Genomic DNA, 23,720 nt, shown 5'->3' on the forward strand with positions numbered 1-23,720 from the left:
GGGACTGCCACCGACAACAGTCTCCGCCCCGGTCTCTTCTGCTATGCCTGCGGCCAGACCCCTCCCCCGCCGTCGACGCTCGCCACATCATTATTCAACGACGGTGCGGCGATTTGGGGGGGAGGAGTGTTATGTCCTAGCCAGTAATGCCAACCGAGCCCCCTGCCAAAAGGTTGGCAGCATCAAAGTCCGGACGCCGTCCGCATAAGCAGCGCCAGCGAGACAGCAAATCGCCGCAAGTCTGCGCGCGCCACCGTTGGCTTCTGGCTTCTTAAGCGCTGGAGTCGCGAGCGCTAGGACAGTTCTGTATTCGCCGCTCAGTTGTATACTCGCCACCGAATTGTGTACTTGCTAGTCAGTTGTGTGTTCATCGCAGCAGAGTTGTTGTTTGTCGTCAGCCGACGCTGACCTAGCCGCTCCGACTCGAACCAGACAGATTTCTGTAGACACCGAGTTCACCTGTGTTTCTGTATCTTCATGAATAAAGATAAGTACCGACTTTTATTTAATCAGAGTGTTTGGGCTTTCATCTTTCTGTTCACTGTTCCAGCGGACCGGTCGGCCCGCTATTAAAAGTGTGGCGGTGACTTCGTAAGCCATTTCTACAGCCAAGTGTTTGTCGCTACGAACACCGCCACAAAAGTGGAAGTGTCGTAGTTATCGTCCTCCGTAAGCAAAGTTTTGCTGAAGTCAAAGTACTCACCTCATCATAAACAAAAGTGAAATGCTTTGTGTATAGATATGTTAGTTATTACGATTATTGTTGTGATGAAGAAAGTACTGTGCTGTAACGTATTGTTGTGGTACGGAAAAGGCTGTCTCATTGTAGCTATACCACAAAAGTTACTACTAAAACATGTTTTAATTTCCAGAAGAATTCAGAAAAACTGTGCAGACATAAAACAGATACACCGCAAAAACAACATTGTAAATTGTCACTCATTAGTAGCGTCGTGATAAAATCGTGTAGCTGTCACATAAACTAACCACTGTGTCATCTGGTATCTCACAGAAAGTACTTTAAATCCAGAATGTATTTTCAAGTAAACCAAAATGTTGCATTAAAATCTCATTAGCAGTACTGGTAAATGTCCTAAGTATGTAAGCCTGATAGTCGTTACGTAATCGTGCAACTAACAAGCTAGAATGTGCAAATACAACACTGTGTTGTCTGTTCACTATAACAATGCATTCGTAATTTCTGTTTAAATAAGTTCTCTTGGTTCTTGACTGGATATTTAACTTCAAACATTGTTGCATTTTAACAGATTCTCAGTCTGACAAAGCATACTAGTAATGTAAAGTGAAAAGTTTTATGGCAAAGACAAAGTTAAAAAGCAGATTATCTTTCAATAAACGGTTTTACATGTGAAATATGGTGCAAGCCTTTACTCTTTCTACTATGCAATGTTCGAGCTTCAACGGAATTATCATGTCGTATACGTTGGTAAAGAATACTGGAATTTTTCTCAAGGTTAGCATCTTTGTTATTTTTCCCTGAGCCAGCGGGCGCACGTGGCTGCCTGCGGTGCGAGTCATTGTCTGTTTCTTTGTTGGCGCGCGTCGTTACTGGGATTAGGAGACCTAACTTCTACAAATTCACCTTGTCGAGAGTGCCCTGCTCTGTTTGAATCCCACCAGTTCTGATGGAATTCAGGTCTGTCGTTTTGTTGGTAGTTTACGTAGTTTCTTGTTTGTCGGTCATGCAGTGGAGAATTTCTCCCAGAATCGTAACTGCGCGCTGAACTGTTGCGTCTGAAGTTATTCTGTCTCCCTTGATAATAATTCTTTTGGTTCCCATATTGTCTGTTTCTATGGTTATCTCTGTCATATTCATTACTATGGAAGTACGATCTTTTTCTGTACCTATTATTCTGCCAACAGTTGTCATAAGGGTGGTGTCTTTTTTGGTCACGATTTGTGTTGTGAGAATAGCCTTGTCGTGTCCAGTTATTGTTTCTGTCGTCACGGAATTGTGATGGATGTGACCTGTAGTGATTGTTTTCCTGTTTTTGCATCCTGCGACTGTCTGTGTCAATTTCTAATTCTTGTAAGAGTCCCTGAAAAGCTTCAATGTCGTCTTTGCAACTCCCTGCCAAAATAATATTTCTTAAATGTTCAGGCAATTTCATTAAGCAAATGCGGATGAGTTCTGAATGCCTGTATGGGTTTGAAAGATATTGATTCTTATGCAACATGTCTTCAAAATATTTGACAAGACTGGAAAATTCAGATTGTTCAAAGTGTTTCATTATCATGATGCTATGTTTTACTCGGTCTTGTGTAGCTTGAGACCAATATGCTGAGAGGAAGGAATGGTAAAATTCTCCTTCACTGTGACAATCGTGAATGACCGATTGCATGCTTACAGCTGGTTCATTCTCTAAATAGTCACACATAAATTCTAATCTGTGCTCTAATGACCAGTTGGGAGGAAAACAATGAGAGAATTGATGGAGCCATGCTTGTGGATGAATGTCGTTGCCAGAATTCTTAAATGTTTTAAATTTACGTGTAGTAATGAACAGCTTATAGTCAAAATCGTGGTGTTGGTGAGTCGCACATCGCTCATTGTTACTTCGTTTCGGCGGTTCCATCTCAAAATCCAGTGCGCCTTGCCAATTTCTTTCATAATTTCCGAAGTGTCCTGTGTTATTATTTTGTGGTTGTTCCGTATTTCTATGTCCCTCTTCCCGTACTGGAGCGCGAGTGTCCTCTGAAATATGTAATTCTTGTATTACTTGTGCCAACTGATCTTGTACTTCCCGGATTTCTCTTTTATACTGTGTATTGATTTGATTTTGATTTTGTTTGAATTTTCTAATTTGTTCATACTCTTCAGTGTCCGTGAAGGCTACAGGTCTTGTGTCATTAGATCATCATCTACCTTTGTAGATAAGTTAGTGAACTGATCTGAAAGTTCGGCTACTTTATCCGTTAGTGAAATTATTTCCTCTGTGTGTTTTTCTGAACCAAGTTTCAGAGTGTCTATTTGTGTTGAAATCGTATCTACTGTGTCTTTTAAGTTTTCCTGAGTTTTTGCAAGCTGCATAACCGAATCGGTAGATGCAGCTGAGTCAATTTTAGCTTGCAAGATGTCGTGATTTTCATGAACAATAGTTTGCAGTTCCTTTATGGCTGCTTCGTGATTCTGTAATGCATTTTCATGACGCGAAAAAATAGATTGGAAGGGCTCATAAATTTGTGTTTTTACGTCGTTACAGACTTTTTGACATTTCGATTCAATTTTATGTAACTCAGTAGTTAAATCTTCACGTGTTTGTTCAAGCGTGGTGTGAAGATTTTGTTCAATTGCGTCTAACTTTTGAAGATTTTGTCCCATTTGTTTCTGATTTTGTTCAAGCGTTGTGTCTAACTTTTGGAGATTTTGTTCCATTGTGTCTAACTTTTGTAACCTTTGTCCCATTTGTTGCATTAACTGTAATAACAATGCACTGCTGTCTGAAACATGTTCTTCAGTGCTTTTCGGCAGTGAATTTGCACCAGCAACCGATCGGTAATGCTTCCCTGTTCACTAATTGTTTCACTGTCTACACCATTATTTGCCGCCCGCTCCATTTCCCTATGCACAATTACCAAATTACTACTCTGAATGTCTGTTAATTCATTACACAGTGGTGCTGATAAGCTACGCTCGTCGTCATTATTATTTCTCAGTTTACTTTGGAGCCTAGTGTTACGTTTTTCACACGCCATTATTGTCACTATATTTCACACGATAACACAGAAAAGCACAATTTGAAGAGCAAAAATAAGAGAACACGTTAACATAGCACTGAAAAAAATATCTAGTTAATTGCAAGCGCAGCTGCGAAATACTTGGTGCAAATTTACATGCATGCCACAACTGTTCTACTGTACAACAGTGAAAGACTGCAACTACAAAGGAGATTCTCTCTACAATTACGCGCTAGCAATAAACTAAAGCTACACTAATTACACAAACAACAAGAAAAAATCAGAAGATTCCAGTGAGGTATCCTCGGCTAAGGGTCGACATATGAAACGTCCCCTTAGAACAATTATACATGACTGTGCTTAAACTGACACACAATATTTTTTTTAGCGCAACGCAATCTGACTTTCAATAATCCCTACAAAAGAATGGCCCTGACTAACATTAACCTATACCTTCCACAAATCACTTACCTCACAAAAATCTTCGTAACTCGAACTACTGCAATACAGCGAGCGCCACTACTGCCAGCTAAAGAAAAGATTCAAACTACGGAAGGCACTAACTACTGATAGGCATAGATAGCAAATGAAAGATTTTAATAGAGAACAAACAATGTATTTACCTTAATAGTGTTCAATAGCAGTTCATGACATCCACTCTTACAAATTTCAAAACTTCGCCATCTCTCTCCCCACATCCACCACTGCTGGCGGCTCACCTCCAACTGCGCAACGCTACGTGCTGTTCACATCCAGCTGCCCAACACTACAATGGCAGACAACAATGCAAACTAGCCACAGACTGTACACAGCACATACAGAGCGCTACGTGGCGTTACCAATATAAAAACTTTAACAGCCTCCTTACAGTTTTAAATTGTAAGACATTTCCAGGGGCAGATGTTGATTCTGACTACAATCTATTGGTTATGAACTGTAGATTAAAACTGAAGAAACTGCAAAAAGGTGGGAATTTAAGGAGATGGGACCTGGATAAACTGAAAGAACCATAGGTTGGACTGAGTTTCAGTGAGAGCATAAGGGAACAATTGACAGGAATGGGGGAAAGAAATACAATAGAAGAAGAATGGGTAGATTTGAGGAGTGAAATAGTGAAGGCAGCAGAGGATCAAGTAGGTAAAAAGACGAGGGCTAGTGGAAACCCTTGGGTAACAGAAGAAATATTGAATGTAATTGATGAAAGGAGAAAATTTAAAAATGCAGTATATGAAGCAGACAAAAAGGAATACAAACGTCTCAAAAATGATATCAACAGGAAGTGCAAAATGGCTAAGCAGGGATGGCTAGAGGACAAATGCAAGGATGTAGAGGCTTGTCTCACGAGCGGTATGATAGATACTGCCTACAGGAAAATTAAAGAGACCTTTGGAGAAAAGAGAGCCACTTGTACGAATATCAAGAGCTCAGATGGAAACCCAGTTCTAAGCAAAGAAGGGAAAGCAGAAAGGTGGAAGGAGTATATAGAGGGCCTATACAAGGGCGATGTACTTGAGGACAATATTATGGAAATGGAAGAGGATCTAGATGAAGATGAAATGGGAGATATGATACTGCGTGAAGAGTTTGTCAGAGCCGTGAAAGACCTGAGTCGAAACAAGGCCCCGGTAGACAACATTCCAATGGAACTACTGACGGCTTTGAGAGAGCCAGTCCTGACAAAACTCTACCATATGGTGAGCAAAATGTATGAGACAGGCGAAATACCCTCAGACTTCAAGAAGAATATAATAATTCCAATCCCAAAGAAAGCAGGTTTTGACAGATGTGAAAATTACCGTACTATCAGTTTAATAAGTCACAGCTGCAAAATACTAACGCGAATTCTTTACAGACGAATGGAAAAACTGGTAGAAGCCGACCTCGGCGAAGATCAGTTTGGATTCCGCAGAAATGTTGAAATACGTGAGGCAATACTGACCCTACGACTTATCTTGGGAAATAGATTAAGGAAAGGCAAACCTACATTTCTAGCATTTGTAGACGTAGAGAAAGCTTTTGACAATGTTGACTGGAATAATCTCTTTCAAATTCTAAAGGTAGCAGGGGTAAAATACAGGGAGCGAAAGGCTATTTACAATTTGTACAGAAACCAGATGGCAGTTATAAGAGTCGAGGGGCATGAAAGGGAAGCAGCGGTTGGGAAGGGAGTGAGACAGGGTTGTAGCCTGTCCCCGATGTTATTCAATCTATATATTGAGCAAGCAGTAAAGGAAACAAAAAAAAAAATTCGGAGTAGGTATTAAAGTCCATGGAGAAGAAATAAGAACGTTGAGGTGTACATGTGCGTCAGTGAAAAAGACCAATAAAAAGGTGTTAGCATGTGGACGTAATGTGCTGTTCCAGTCTCTTCTGTACCTAAGGTTCATCACCGTTCCCTTTGGATCTCTACGTAATTCGGTGCTCTCCGATACACACGATCGAACAGCGGAGGAGTGGTACTCAAGCGTCACTTTAGGTTACAATATCTCCGGATGTAATTAACATTTTACAGTGCAACAAACGACACTGACTACGTATTTTTTGTTTATATGTTCAGATGTGCTAACAAAACTAACGGGGTTCCATTTAAAAAAACGTAGGTTTGTGTTAAAAAACATACTTCCGTGATTTTTTTTATGGTTTGTATTAACCAATTACACTAGCCCCTCTCCTCACGTTCGGTCTGTGGAATCGGTTCGTCAGTATTTGATGCGGTTTACGAAATATATCCAGCGGTAATGTTAGGTGACTCATCGTGTATATATATATATATATATATATATATATATATATATATATATATATATATATATAATTAAATTCGTACGGAACTCTCAGTACGCAAGTCCTACTGGCACTTGGCCAAATTATTTGTATTAGATTTTGCTGTACGAGCCTGTATGTATGCATACCATCTACGACTTCAGAGTCCACAGGTCCTGTCTCACGTCTCCGGTTACATTTCCCGACGTAACCGTAACGCGAGTCATAGCCGGGTGTGCCTTCCGCGTACCGTTACAGCTTTCACTTACGCGGCAGGGAGTTCTGCCCCAATGCTCGACACGCCAGTAATCGCGTTCTCTGAGCGCGTTTAAACCTGCTTTATATATGTAAGATTTGATACAGAGTCACCTTTTGAATCAATTACTTTCGTTAATTTTCTCTTTATAGTAGTTTTCATACTGTGAGTGTTCCGGCAACCAGCAAAACGTAATTGAACAATTTTTTTGAGGTATCGTTACTTAAAATTGCGATACATACTGATTTAAGGCCTACGAACGGCAGTCCTTAATACACTCCAAAAGACTTAACATGACTTAATCAGAACAAAATGTTTATTGCTCTATTTTACACACATTGTCGATAAACGATTTATACAGAAAGTATTGGTCTATTAAAAGAGACTAACTAGCTGTCTTTGACAAGAAAGATCAAACATTAGGCTTCTTGTATATTACTTATTAATATGATGAAGCACTGTCTTCGGAATGCAGCCACACAGAGAAAGATACTGTAATCGTTGGGTTACTTCAAGTTTGAAATGCGAGGACGTGCTGAAAAGCAGTGCCTCCGAAATCTTTATGTGATAACTCTTAAAGCTTTTTGAATAAAACAAATGCTATTAACATTATACGTCTTTATTCTTCACGTCTACATATTGGTAGCCCTCTGCCGGTGGAGGACTCCGAATTTTTGCGTGTAACATGGCGCTGTTTAATATAAATACATCGGTAGTCGAGAAATAGCGTGATGTAATCGAGTTTCGAATGGAAGAGTTCGTCCACACGTGGAGCACCGTCTCATTCACCACACACTAGCGCTGCGGTATATGCAACGATCCGACGCCTTGGGTTCAATGCCATCGAACATCCTTCATGCAGTTCCCTCATCCGACTTTCATTTGTTTCAAAAAATGAAAGAACGTCTCCGACGACTTCATATTGAGAGTGATGAACCGGTGCAAACAGGGGTGAGTTTGTGGATCCGTCAACGAAGTCAAACATTCTTCCGTGACGGTATCCTCAAAGTGGTCTCTCGTTGGAAGAAATGTGTTCGTCGCCAGGATGACTGTTTTGAGAAATAAACACTATAGCGTCCCCAGTGCCATATTACAAAAAGACTTAAAAACAATATTTATAAAGAAGAGACATTCATAAATTTAATAATATATTTTTTTTCATGTAGCCGTAAAACAATAATTTCTCTGTCGAGAAATGCAAAGAAATATAACAAAGTGATCTAAAGAGACGACAAGATACGCTCTTTTGTTAAATTTTTAGTCGTCTTCACTTCTTCTCTTGTCTTTATTGTGTATCGACGGACATCTTTCGAGTGCTGGCAAATGTAAGCATATTTGTATGAGTTTAGCATATAATATAATGATTTAATATTATTGTGCACTTTTAATTTGTAAGAGGTGATCCCGATTTCATGTCCGCCTTCCTTGAATTAACCTACATTCAAGTAATTTACAGTTCAACAATCGCAGCGGCCGATGCAGCCAACGACACCATTACGTGGCGATATTAACTTATGAAATTAGCGGAAGCGAAATACTCACCCGCTATTAACATAATATTAATTTTTCTCCACAGCCGCACGAAGTTGCAGAAATACGTAGCTTTAAGATTCTTATTTTCAGTACCATAGCCGACAGCCAGAGCCAGGACTCCGACTACGTGGCAATGGTTAACGGAGGTAAGAAAAAATACTCTCGCGCGTGTGTGGGCCGCAATTGTAATTAATAACTAAAGATCTTTTGCTTTAATGTGAGCTGACTAGCCGAGGATATTAATATGAAAAGTTTATTACATTGATCAACTTGTATGCTCATGTTTTAAGATTCAGCGAGTCTAACATTCATTAACGTAACAAATAATTTGAGATTAATATTGTTAAAAAGGAGAACGTCAGGAAACCATTTAATCGTAAAATCAAAATAAAATGAAAAATCATTTTTATTAAGGCCCACCACGTAAGTCGACAACAATCAAAAAATAATAATAATAACAATAATAATATATTAAATTACGACGGCCGACGGACGCGAGAACACGCAGACTTGAAGAATAAGGAAGTAGCATGTTAATAACTTTTGTTTCAAATAAAATCCTTCAAGATTTTTCACGTAAAAAAGTTGGAGACATTACTCTTCAGCACGCCCTCGTGTTTGAATGAAGCCATTGTCACTTGCCATTGTCAGCTTTATTGAAATAATGCTAAAGACCAATTTCGATATTGATGTCAACTTAATTCTTAATGTGCCGGTACATTTAAAAATACGTTACATGTGCTAAATACACTTGGTGGGTTTCCGGAATAAGTGGGAGCATATGTCTACACACAGATCACGCACCCCGTAAATTATGGACCGATGATTTGTGGGGGCAGAGCTGGCTCCCGATAGCATCCAAGATATGAGACATCGAGTGGGTGGCTACACCGAATTCGAATGGAATACTGTTGAACGTATTTATTTACGATCGTGACTTCGTCTGTTGCGTGATTTTCTAGTTAGAGATCACTATGTCGTGCTTCAGTTGTATTCTTCACCTCTTAATAGGACTTTGGCCTTCAGTTACATCGACTACGGTTACATTTTTCATGCCATATGTACGATAAAACAGGAATCTTCGTCAGCTTTGAAGGGTGTACCACATTCTGTCCAACCTGAAAGTATCCGAGAAGAGAAGCTCGAAAGTTCCAGAGAACACGGGTTCGTAAACAAGCCGTTGGCGAGGTATGACTTTGCAAGATGCTTTCGGTTGCAGTGTGGCTTACTGCCCTAGTTAGTAGCGGACTTAATCGAAATGCTTACATTTCAAATACATTTGTCTTACCTAGACAATATTTCATACCGAATTCAGTGACGGCCTGTAACCACACATTCGCAGTTATCCTGAAAAAAATGTATATCTGTAATTAAGCCAATGAGTTCCTATTTAAGTACGATGCTGGTTGCTGTGGAATTAGATTTAATATATTTCGTCTATATGATTGTTTTACATAGCAGCTAGTATGGTTGTTGGGTATGGTACATCTCAAAAGTCTAGGAAAAGTAGAACATTACCACGCTTTATACCCGCCACGCACACTTCTTTTTCGTTTTGAGTAGTACACAATACACCTTTCTGGAACATCATTTCCTCTCATCAGCAAAGCAGCCCGTGTTTTTACATGAAGTCTCTTTTTTTTACTGATCTTGTAATACACAGTGAAGGAGTTGGTGGTACACATATCGAGACAACAAAAAATTTCTTTATACACTCCTGGAAATTGAAATAAGAACACCGTGAATTCATTGTCCAAGGAAGGGGAAACTTTATTGACACATTCCTGGGGTCAGATACATCACATGATCACACTGACAGAACCACAGGCACATAGACACAGGCAACAGAGCATGCACAATGTCGGCACTAGTACAGTGTATATACACCTTTCGCAGTAATGCAGGCTGCTATTCTCCCATGGAGACGATCGTAGAGATGCTGGATGTAGTCCTGTGGAACGGCTTGCCATGCCATTTCCACCTGGCGCCTCAGTTGGACCAGCGTTCGTGCTGGACGTGCAGACCGCGTGAGACGACGCTTCATCCAGTCCCAAACATGCTCAATGGGGGACAGATCCGGAGATCTTGCTGGCCAGGGTAGTTGACTTACACCTTCTAGAGCACGTTGGGTGGCACGGGATACATGCGGACGTGCATTGTCCTGTTGGAACAGCAAGTTCCCTTGACGGTCTAGGAATGGTAGAACGATGGGTTCGATGACGGTTTGGATGTACCGTGCACTATTCAGTGTCCCCTCGACGATCACCAGTGGTGTACGGCCAGTGTAGGAGATCGCTCCCCACACCATGATGCCGGGTGTTGGCCCTGTGTGCCTCGGTCGTATGCAGTCCTGATTGTGGCGCTCACCTGCACGGCGCCAAACACGCATACGACCATCATTGGCACCAAGGCAGAAGCGACTCTCATCTCTGAAGACGACACGTCTCCATTCGTCCCTCCATTCACGCCTGTCGCGACACCACTGGAGGCGGGCTGCACGATGCTGGGGCGTGAGCGGAAGACGGCCTAACGGTGTGCGGGACCGTAGCCCAGCTTCATGGAGACGGTTGCGAATGGTCCTCGCCGATACCCCAGGAGCAACAGTGTCCCTAATTTGCTGGGAAGTGGCGGTGCGGTCCCCTACGGCACTGCGTAGGATCCTACGGTCTTGGCGTGCATCCGTGCGTCGCTGCGGTCCGGTCCCAGGTCGACGGGCACGTGCACCTTCCGCCGACCACTGGCGACAACATCGATGTACTGTGGAGACCTCACGCCCCACGTGTAGAGCAATTCGGCGGTACGTCCACCCGGCCTCCCGCATGCCCACTATACGCCCTCGCTCAAAGTCCGTCAACTGCACATACGGTTCACGTCCACGCTGTCGCGGCATGCTACCAGTGTTAAAGACTGCGATGGAGCTCCGTATGCCACGGCAAACTGGCTGACACTGACGGCGGCGGTGCACAAATGCTGCGCAGCTAGCGCCATTCGACGGCCAACACCGCGGTTCCTGGTGTGTCCGCTGTGCCGTGCGTGTGATCATTGCTTGTACAGCCCTCTCGCAGTGTCCGGAGCAAGTATGGTGGGTCTGACACACCGGTGTCAATGTGTTCTTTTTCCATTTCCAGGAGTGTATACCCGTTCACTGTGAGTCGCGTGATTGCGAAGAGAACTGTCACCTGGTCTTCTAGGTCTAAGCCGCCAATTCCGTCCTGATTCTCTGCTTTTACATCATCTATAAAATGCGTGAAACATGAAACAAGAAGGAATCTCTCTCGAATCTTTGTTTCATGATAAACGGATATCTACGCCTGTTTTTGCTCCAGTATAATAAGATTTCAGATTTTAGCACTTCTGACATCAAAATAAGTAATGCAAAATACGATCCAATCTCTTTCAGCGTCGTTTCAAACCACTTATCGTAATCATTTAATTTGTTGTCCATATTGTTTCAAGCGTAAACATTGATCTCGTCACAAAAGAGACCGAACAATGATCAACGTATTCTAAAAATATATAGTTCAAATGCTGCCTGTGATTTGTATTTGTTCAGCAATTCTTTATAAAACCCACTGTAAACAATCGATGGGAAGATGACAGGGTTATTATCCTTTTTTCTCCAGTCCCATTCACTTTGTTTAGTCTGCGTCGTAGTACGAAGACGTGTTAAATGAGCTGGTGCAAACTCATAACCATCTTCAGCACTAGATCACCTTGAAGTACTGCTTTCGTTTCCGGAGAATGTAAAACACTGAAAGACAAATCGCTTACTTCATTATCACTGTTGAAAACTCTTCTCATTACCACCACTACGGGTGGTGGTAATGAGAAGTTGGGTGTCTACTAAGATCAGCTATGAAGCTACAAGAGCGGCCTGTGCTTCGTTTTAGAATACATTTAAGTCATTTACTAGCTTGAAATTGAAGTCATTGTGTTCATATAGTGAAACGCGCATTGCGTGTAGAACTCGTCATACAATTTAAATGTCACAGCAACGTCGTGCGGCTGTAGCTCGTATTTGGCGCTACTCGAGAAATGGAACGTTTCACCGTTTACCATCGTACAATTTCATCGCGTCAGTTTTCACCCTTACCCTGTACAAAGGGAGGTAGCATTTCATGCAAGAATTCATATCGAATTCGTATCATACTGTACTCTCTTGCATCGGTGTGCATTCACCATTATGCATGTGATTTGAGGTATGTAAGCATAGTAACACGAAGTCGATCTGCTCTTAAGAGTAATGCAAGTAGACTGATTCGCTTCATAGTGAAAGTCTCCTTTAAAAATTCTTTTCGTTTGATTTTATTTTTGAACTTGTACTAGCTTGGCTGGTTGGCTGTAACTTTGCTGTTGTTTAGCTCTGTATGACTGTGCATTTTCAACTGCGAAGGAAACCAATTGTATGTGCCTGCGAAAATACAACGTGAATTTGGACCTGTTTTATAATCTTTCTAAAAAAAATGTGCAAACTAATTAAATCCTGAACGTTACTATAAATATATTTAATTGATGACCTGCCTAACAATGCTGGTCATGATATGGTCTCTGTGTGTTGATAATTTTCGTAACAAATTGATCCTGAAATGAAAATATCTCATCTCGTAATGTAATTTCTTGGAAACACGGTGCCTGCTACTCTCTGTACGCCAGCTGTAGATTTCTAACTACAGTTGCTGAGAGATTAGTGCAATGCTCAAGACAACAAGTTAACTATTTTACACACGTCATTGAGTGAGACACTCTTTAAATAAAAATGACTTGGATCGAGGATGCGGACACTGTTGCAACATCGACGTCATCGATATCAAACTCTTACTCTCAAAAATGTTTGACAAATCACTACTAAACATGAAAAGTGCATTACAGTGAAAATTACTCGATTTTTAATGAAAACGAGACTAGAAAAGAGCTGAAGAGGAGTGAAGGTAATGATTTTATTTAGTGACACTGTAGTCACGCGTGGTTTAGAATAAATAATTACCTTCATTCTTCTGCATACTCTTTTCTACTCTAATATATAAGAAACTGCCAGCCTCTATTGTGGTAATGAAACCAACCTTTACCTAGGTTTCAGCCCAAATAATTGAGCCTACTTCAGAAGATATACCTGAATCTATAATTTGTCTAAGAGGGTATGGTCTAGAAGTAAAACTAAAACAGCCTGAATAGGCGTAGTCACATTTTAAAAGCCGGCCGGTGTGGCCGTGCGGTTAAAGGCGCTTCAGTCTGGAACCGCGTGACCGCTACGGTCGCAGGTTCGAATCCTGCCTCGGGCATGGATGTGTGTGATGTCCTTAGGTTAGTTAGGTTTAATTAGTTCTAAGTTCTAGGCGACTGATGACCTCAGAAGTTGAGTCGCATAGTGCTCAGAGAAATTTGAACCATTTGGAACATTTTAAAAATGCGGTACATAAGTACTAAGTCAACACCATGACTTAACTTAAGCTCTGATGTTGACTTAGTATTTATGTAGCGCATTTTTAAAATGTGACTACACCTATTCAAGCTGTTATAATTTAATTTCCAGACCATGCCCTCTTAGACAAGTTATAGAGCCAGGTATATCTTCTGAAGAAACCCGCCAGGGTAGCCGAGAGCGCTATCGCGGTGCTTCCTGGACTCAGGTAGGCGCGCCGGCCCTGGATCAAATCCGCCCGGCGGATTAACGACGAGGGCCGGTGTGCCGGCCAGCCTGGATGTGATTTTTAGACGGTTTTCCACAGCCTGCTAGGTGAATACCGGGCTGGTCCCCACGTCCCGCCTCAGTTACAGGCGTCTCAGACATTTGAAACACGTCCGCACTATTTCACGATTTACACTCGACGCAGACAGTTCGGGTACACTGATTCCGTCCTGTGGGGTACGGGGTGGCGGCAGGAAGGACATCCGGCCATCCCTAACACTAACACTGCCAAATCCGTTGTAACCACGCCGACCCTGCGATCGGTGCGGGACTATGGCGTAAGCGAAAGAAGAAGAAGAAAGAAGTATATCTTTTGAAGAGGGCTCACTTATTTGGGCTGAAACCTACGTAAAGGTTGGTTTCACTACAACAATCGAGGCTGATAGTTTCTTATATATTAGATTATCACGATTGCTGACTGTGCTGCAATGTTGCAAGTACAAAAACTTTTCTACTCTCGTTACGTCTCTTTTTATTCTAAATCGCTAATCAAATCTTTCTCCTCTGTTTCACAAAATTCAAACGCAAATCGTTTTACTTAAACACAGATACACTTAACTTCACGTTTACATTGCCCAGAGTTCTCTGCTCGGCGTGTTTCACAACCCTCCAAGCGACGATGACAAAAACAAGTAAATCTTCCAGCGACACAGCTACTCTGACCAAAGACTGTGCGCGAATAATAAGCGGTTCAGAATTGTCGTTCAGCGTTTGAGACATACATAGTACGTACAAATTCCAGAAATAAGAAATAATAAACTCCCAATAGACCTGTCTCAATAGTAAACAATCACTTGGAAACGGAACAACAGCCGAAATAGTGATTATAAGTAAAGACATCTAATTGACGTCATTCCAAAATCAGAGGTAACACAGATGCGAGAGTGCTCGAGACACAAACGGCACCGTCAGCACTGTGGCAGGATCGATTGGTGGGTGTCGACTTGTGCGCAGATCGACTGCCCCTCCCCCGCAGAGCCATAGAGAGGCCCGTAGCCAGCTGCCGCGGGTCGTGTCAACACGCCGTCCCACGGCGGACCAGACAGCCGTGTTTGCCGACACGGAGCAGGTAGCCGCCGGCTCTTCAGTGGCGCGTTTGTCGATACTCACTGCCGACGACCCGAAAACATGGCTAGCGGTGATTGCCGGAACTGCTACCCGTGTTTCCGCACTGGAGACTGCACCTGTGGGAAAACCGTCAGGCCGGCAGGGGCTACAAGAATTCCCAACGGTAAACATTATCGTGGTCGGTATATTTTACTTACCACTCTATTTGAGTTACATCAGACGAGAGCCTTCAGACCCTCTTTCTCATAGGACCAGGACCAAAAAGTGTTAGAAATACAAGGTAATGGTACAACTTGATTACATGGAGAAACACTTTTAGCCACTTCTTGCGCCAAATATTGGTTTTTGCAACGTAGTTTTCGAGTTATTATCCTACTATATAGCAAGATGTTATTGTATATAATGCTACAAACGTAAACAGTAAACAATGTACAATCGTACAATTAATTAACTGCTAATACTAAATATATAAAATAACACAGTTTTAGTAATACAGTACGAACTAAACTTCGTCCGAACAGGCCTCGGAAGACCTAACTATACTGACCGACCGCCGTGTCATCCGCAGGCTTTCGGCATCCCTGGATTCGGACAACGAGGGGTATATGGCCAGCACACCACACTCTCGCCCTCTGTCAGCTTACGAGATCGGAGTCAATACTTGTCAGTCAAGTACATCCTAAATTAATCATACAACACTAAAAGAAATAAGTAAGTGGCAAACCTATTGCCGGCCTGAGTGGCCGAGCGGTTCTAGGCGCTACAGTCTGGAACCGCGCGACCGCTACCGTCGCAGGTTTGAATCCTGCCTCGGGCATGGTTGTGTGTGATGTCCTTAGGTTAGTTAGGTTTAAGTAGTTCTAAGTTCTAGGGGACTGATGACCTCAGCAGTTAAGCCCCATAGTGCTCAGAGCCATTTGAACCATTTTTTTGGCAAACCTATTACAATGCGATACAACTTAACAAAATGGGATTTGCCAATCACTCAGTTTTACAAGCGTCAGAGGGTGAAACACACTGAAGTCGGCTTGCTCGTTTTCATCTACATCTACATCTACATGATTACTCTCCAATTAACAATTAAGTGCATGACAGGTTTCATCAAACCACCTTCAAGTTATTTCTCTACCGTTCCAAAGTCTAACAGCGCGCGGGAAAGACGAGCACTTTCCGTGTGAACTCTGATTTCTCTTATTTTATTATGACGATCGCTTCTATGTAGGTGGGCTCCAACAAAATATTTTCGCATTCGGAGGAGAAAGTTCATGATCGAAATTTCATGAGAAGAGCCTGCAGCAACGAAACCCGCCTTTGTTTCAGTGATTGCCACCTGAATTCCAGTAGCATATTCGTGACACTCTTATCCTTGTTTCGAGATAATACAAAAGGAGTTGCTCTTCTTTGAACTCCCTCGATGTCATTCGTCAGTCGTGTCTGATGCTGATCCTACATCGCACAACACTCCAGAAGAGGAAGGACAAGAGTAGTGTAGGCTTTCTCTTTAGCAGACGAGTTGCATTTTCTAAGTGTTCTGCAAATAAATCGCAATCTTTGGTTTCCTTTCCTCACAAGATTGTCTATGTTATAATGACAGTTTAAGGTATTAGTGATTGTAATCCTCAAGTATTCAGTTGAGTTCACAGCCTTTAGATTTACGAGATTTATCATGTAACCGAAATTTAACGCATCCTTTTAGTATTCATGTGAATGACCTCACTTTTTCCAATATTAGAGTCAATTGCCACTTTTAGCGCCATAGATATATCTTCTATAAGCCATTTTGCAATTGATTTTAATTATCTGATCACTTTACAAGGTGGAAAACGACAGCATCATCTGCAACCAATCTAAGAGGAGTGTTCAGATTGTCTCCTACATCGCTAATATGGATCAGGAACAACAGAGGGTCTATAACACTTCCCCGGGTAATGCCAGGTATTACTGTTGTTTTACACGATGACTTCCCCTCAGTTACTGCAAACTGTGACCTTTCTGGCAGGATCTCAGTATTGGCACGATACTCCACAGGCAGGCTATTAGAAACGGCTTATGAGGAATGGTGACTAAAGGCTCCTGGTAATCTAAAAAGGTGGAATAAATTGGAAATTCCCTCATTGCCTCGTGAGAGTAGAGACCTTCTTGTGTTTCAAAAGAACGACATTTTATGACTCCGTCGACTATTTATCAACAAACCGTTTTCTGCTGAGTAATTCATAATGTTCGAGTACAGTACATGCTACAACATCCTCCTGCGAACCGACATTAGTGATATGGGTCTGTAATTCAGCGGATTACTTTCATGAGCATTGGAGTGACCTGTGTCCTCTAGGTTATACCCCATAAATGTTCGATGAGTTCATGTCGGGCGGTCTGGGTGGTCAAATTATTCGCTCGAATTGGCGAGAATTTTCTTCAAACTCATCGCAAATAATTGTGGCTAGGTGATATGGCACATTTTCATCCGTAAAAATTCCATCATTTTCTGGAAACATGGAGGCCATGACTGGCTGCAGATGGTCTCCGAGTAGCCGAAGATAACAAGCCAGTTATCGGTTCAGTTGGACCAAAGGATCCGCTCCATCCCACATAAACTCAGGCCACATTATTATGGAGCCACGACTAGCTTGTACAATGCTTTGTTGACAACTAAGGTCTATCACTTCGAGAGGTCTGCGCCACACTCGAACCCTACCATCAGCTCTTACCAACTGAAATCGGGACTCATTTGAAGGCACCTTGAGAAAGGAAAGAATCGTAATGGCACACCTAGTAATAAATACTGATCGTTGATGTGGTGGGATGCAGGAGTTATGCTGAACTGGGTACTTGGCAAGCGAGAGGACTTGAGAAAATCAAATCAGAGTCAATGAAGGAAGATAAGATTTTAAAGTCTCTTAGGCAACGAGGTAATTAGAAACGCAGCACAAACTTGCATTGGAAAGGATCGGAAAAGAAATCGGCCGTGTCCTAACAAAGTAACTATCCCATTTACATTTACCGTAAGCGATTACCTAAACGTGGGTGGCCGGATGCGTATGTGAACCTCTTTCCTCCCGAATAGGAGTCAAGTGTCATAGCGTTGCACTAGCCATTTCGCTAGGTCTGAGTTGAACGAGTTGGTCATTCTTACACTGACATCGCAGTATACACGCGCTTTTTGGCCACAACATAAACTTTTTTCTTAGGAATAACCTTCAGTAATTTGAGAACACGCATGTATTCTTCGTTCTGTGACAACATCCATAACTAGCATTGTATTAAAAACTGTGTCCAGTAATCAGTAGCGTACGTTATCAATAACTTGCATAAGACTTCGTTAAGAAAATGCTAGTTCTCTTGAGAATATTTGGTTATTTTCGCAGTGGCCAACTCATTCTATTTATGTACCTCTTGAGTGGGCATTCGGATACGCAGAATCGCAATAACATACACTGATTTGCCCAGTGGTCACGGAACTCTGGACGACGTAGGTTGCCTTCAGATCTTCCTGCAGATTTTGAGTGACGTTATATCGCTCGTACTGACAAACCAGTATGAAAGTAATTTGAACTTCGTGTAAGCCTTAGCGTCTTCACAACTTAATATGTAGGATGATTACGATTGAAAATGTTGAAGAACGAACTACAGAGGCGTTCCTTTCGTTTACAACAAGAATTGTAGACCAAACGTTGTTTGCTTGTTTTGCGTAAAGAACATTTACGAGTTCGACACATTAATTTCTATTTAATTGTTTTACCGAGTAACTGGTCTAATGAATTAAGCTGTGGGGGCATTGCGAAACGCCATCGTAGGCTGCCAGTGTCACTGAAAGAGTCCCGAACAAAATCCAGTTACCGTCTGTACCTAGCAAAGAACTAGCAAGAATGTGCTCTTCTAACTTTCTCATGTGTAGATTAATTGAGGTTTTACCTATGCCGTATATCTTTCCTCCCAGAAGTTCAAGTTATGCGTCTGATCGCTGGGGTTGAGTAAACTGCTAAAATTTCTACTTCAGTCATTTGAAATATTCTGGCATGAGAATAAAACGGTGATTTCTCAGCGATAAAAGTTCTATCTGGTCCGCCTTACTCCGGAAATGGCTGAGGTATAAATGTGTATTACATGATCTGTATGAATTTATTACATGGGTCTGCTGAAGGCCAGTATGGCCTAAGCCGTGAACCCTAAACCCAACGAAATAAAACTGCCGTAGCTGCCTCTACTTTTACATTCAGTCGGTCTCGAAACCCTTCGTATCAGTGAGTCCAGGAGTCGCACCTTCTTGGAGGATCGTGTCACTTATTCGACCGCCCATAATTATTATCTTAAATCCAACAGCTTAAACAGGGTTGTTCGATGTACATTAACAGTGGATACTACAAAGATATTCCAAAACTTATTGCATTTTTATATCTATATTTATGATAAAACAAATTTTATAGCCGGCGAATTTTTCTCGGTTTACAGTTCTGACTGAATCACTGTTGGGCCTTGTACCAAACCTCTGTTTCACCACTCATAATGTAATTCGAGCAGTTTCATATCGTTTTCCGATTTAACACTTCTCCTGTTGGTGCTCTCCATTATCACCTGCTTCGTGTCCCTTTCTTGTTGGTCGAAGTCCTACGTCATTGATTGCAGTTTTCTCGATGTGGTTTCTGCTGTGTATGCTCTTTTTTTTTTCACCTCGTTGTGCTTGCTCTGGATGGGTTTGGCGCTCTCGGACAAACTGTTACTTTCATTTGGTTATAATCATTTGGGATGAATGGACAGACTAAATGCTCGGTGATTTTATTTGCGATACCTTTTCTTTTAGCTTTGCTTTTGAGACTGCCCCGGTAGTCTGCCTTCTTAATGTGTCTCACATCCGCGTCATGGTCTAGGGACATTTGGCTCTTAAATCTCCTGCACACCGAAACGAACACAAGCGATCGTGCGACAGCGCACAAGAATCGCGTCTCGTGTAAGCGCTAGGAGCGCCTTCGCAAACGGCGTTCGGTCATGTGTAACTCGCAGACGGTGTCGTTCGCTCGTTCCGCCTGTTAGTTCTTCAGCGAACCATCAACGGAAATTCACATGCCATCCGCTTCGGCTTTTTCCTTCTATGATAAACAGTTTGCAGTCATTTTATCTCAGTATGTTGTTTTTTGCATCCGAACCATTTGTTATTGTTGTTGTGAACGTGATATGGCCGATGGAGTGCCTGAGGGATATCGTATTATTCTTAATTGAAGAATACAGTTCCCACAGGTGCTTGTGGAATCCTAGGGATCCACAGCATGAAATATACGAGGGTGGTTCAGAAAGTAACCTCCGATTGGTCACAGTGCGGGTTGTGGGGGGAGTAGCGACGCCATCTGTGCGTTCACGCACTCAACAGGTCAGTCGGCATCAAGCCGTGGTCGAGTGAACGTCGTACCTGCGCTAGTTTAGTTTTTGTGGCAGTTTGAAATGTACGCTGCAATAGAAAACCCCGCCAAATGTGAAGTGCGTGCTGTCATAAGGTTTTTTACGGCCAAAGGATATTCTGCAGCAGCTATTCATCGTGAGCTTTGTGCCGTGTACGGACCAAGAGTTATGAGTGAAGGAGTTGTCCGTGAATGGGTACGTTTATTTAAAAGTGGACGAGAAAACGTTCATGATGAAGAGAGGAGTGGTAGACCATCATTGGTGACTGACGAACTCGTTCAGACAGTTGATGCAAAAGTTCGTGAAAATCGACGTTTCTCAATGTCGGAGTTGTCTACTGGTTTTCCACAGATTTCTAAGACTCTCTTGTACGAGATAGTGACAGCAAGATTGGGTTACCGTAAGTTCTGTGCACGATGGGTGCCCAAAATTCTTACCGACCACCACAAAACTCAAAGAATGGCCTCTGCATTAGACTTTCCGTCACGTTATGAGGACGAAGGAGAACCATTGTTAAACAGAATCGTGACCGGTGACGAAACCTGGATTAAGTACGTGAACCCTGAGACAAAAGAACAATCAAATATGTGGGCACATTCAAATTCGCCTACCAAACCAAGAAAAGCCTCGCAAGATTTTTCTGCCAGAAAACTGATGGCAACGGTGTTTTGGGATGCCAAAGGGGTGTTGTTGGTTGAATTCATGGAACGTGGTACGACCATTAATCAAGACGTGTACTGTGAAACAATAAAAAAGTTACGACGGGCTACACAGAACAAACGCCGTGGTATGCTGACTTCCGGTATCGTTTTTTTGCACGATAACGCCCGTCCTCACTCTGCTCGCAGAACAACGGCCCTTCTTGAGTCATTCAAGTGGGACGTTATCAACCATCCACCTTACAGCCCAGACCTGGCGCCAAGTGATTATCACCTCTTCACGCATTTGAAGAAATGGCTCGGGTCACAGCGGTTTGATGACGACGAAGAGCTCAAAGATGCGGTCACAGGCTGGCTCCAGGCACAAGCGGGTGATTTTTATGCAGAAGGAATTTCAAAGCTTGTGAAGAGATACGATAAGTGCCTCAATCGCTATGGAGACTATGTAGAAAAATAGTGCAGAGATGTAGTTGTAAGATGTATATATTAAAATATTTTTATTTAACTTGGTGTATTTTTTTAAATCAACCAGAGGTTACTTTCTGAACGGCCCTCGTATATACAAAACTATGCTTGGTGAGAAACTGCCGAAATGCTTAAAATGTCAACAGAATACATGAGGAAGTAAATAGACTCCCTTCTATCCTCTTTTAGGCAAGAAAGACACAAAGAAGGCACAAACTTGGGCATGGGTGTGGTGGGAAAGTATAACTACAGGTGGTTGGCTTACAAATCGCTGTCATTCCCCTTCAATAAATATTAAGTGAGGAAAGGTAGATATTCAGATACATAAATTGATAAACATGTAATAACAGTATTTTACACATATTTAGTTTAATTAGATCTGTAAAACTACAGTATCTAACCAGATTAACAATGTTTATATTCCCAGAAAACAAGACTTCAGCCCCTACAGGCACGGAAATAAATTAACAGTGAAAGTTGAAAATACGTGTCCGACCGGGGCTCGAACCTCGATGCTGCTCTTCTCAAGAACATTTGCCTTAAACGCCCGGACCATCCGGCCGCATTTCCCATCCAACCCAATTTTTCGTCCTGTCAGACGCAAGTACTTACCTCTCGCATTAGCCCCACTGCTCGTGGGTGTGGAAGGTATGGTGCATCTGCACCGAAAGTACCTAGAGACGTTCTCGCTCATATGTATATAATTACGTGATCTCTATTATGTCGGACATGTCTGACAGCATAGACACGACATAATTGTATATACACTCTAAGACAAAGAAAAACGACGCACCACGAAGAATATATCCATATGGGATGGAAATCAGTAGGTGTTGGGTACTTTAGCAGACAAACAACTGATTACAATTTCAGAAAATTTGTATCATTTATTCAAGAGAAAGAGCTTCACAAATCAAAAAGTCAATAACGCATTAGTTTACCGCCTGCCTCTACGCGAGCAGTTATTTGGCTTGGCACTGTTCGATAGAGTTTCGGATGTTCTCCTGAGGGATATCGTGCCAAATTGTCACCAATTGGCGCATTAGATCGTGAAAATCCCGAGATTGTTGGAGGGTCCCCCAAATGTAACATACACTACTGGCCATTACAATTGCTACACCAAGAATAAAAGCAGATGATAAACGGGAAATCATTGGACGAATCTATTATACTAGAACTGATATGTGATTACATTTTCACGCAATTTGGGTGCACAGATCCTGAGAAATCAGTACCCAGAACAACCACCTCTGGCCGTAATAACGGCATTGATACGCCTGGACATTGAGTCAAACAGAGCTTGGATGGCGTCTACAGGTACAGCGGCCCATGCAGCTTCAACACGATACCACAGTTCATAAAGAGTAGTGATTGGCACATCGTGACGAGGCAGTTGCTTCGCCACCATTGACCAGGCGTTTTCAATTGGTGAGAAATCTGGACAATGTTTTGGCCAGGACAGCAGTCGAACATTTTCTGTATCCAGAAAGGCCCGTACAGGACCTGCAACATGCGGTCGTGCATTATCCTGCTGAAATGTAGGGTTTCGCAGGGATCGAATAAACGGTAGAGCCACGGGTCGTAACATATCTGAAATGTAACGTCCACTGTTCGAAGTGCCATCAATGCGAACAAGAGGTGACCGAGACGTGTAACCAATGGCACACCATACCACCACACCGGGTGATACGCCAGTATGGCGATGACGAATACACGCTTCCAATGTGCTTTCACCGCAATGTCGCCAAACACGGATGCGACCATCATGATGCTGTAAATAGAACCTGGATTCATCCGAAAAAATAACGTTTTGCCATTCGTGCACCCATGTTCGTCGTTGAGTACACCATCGCAGGCGCTCCTGTCTGTGATGCAGCGTCAAGGGTAACCGCAGCCATGGTCTCCGAGCTGATAGTCCATGCTGCTCCAAACGTCGTCGAACTGTTCGTGCAGATGGTTGTTGTCTTGCAAACGTCCCCATCTGTTGACTCAGACGCCGCTGCACGATCCGTTACAGCCATGCGGATAAGATGCCTGCCATCTCGACTGCTAGTGATGAGGGGCCGTTTGGATCCAGCACGGCGTTATGTATTACCCTCCAAAACCCACCGATTTCATATTCTGCTAACAGTCATTGGATCTCGACCAACACGAGCGGCAATGTCGCGATACGATAAACCGCAGTAGCGATACGCTACAATCC

This window comes from Schistocerca piceifrons, chromosome 4 (genome assembly GCF_021461385.2).
Source record: "Schistocerca piceifrons isolate TAMUIC-IGC-003096 chromosome 4, iqSchPice1.1, whole genome shotgun sequence".
Lineage (NCBI taxonomy): Eukaryota > Metazoa > Arthropoda > Insecta > Orthoptera > Acrididae > Schistocerca > Schistocerca piceifrons.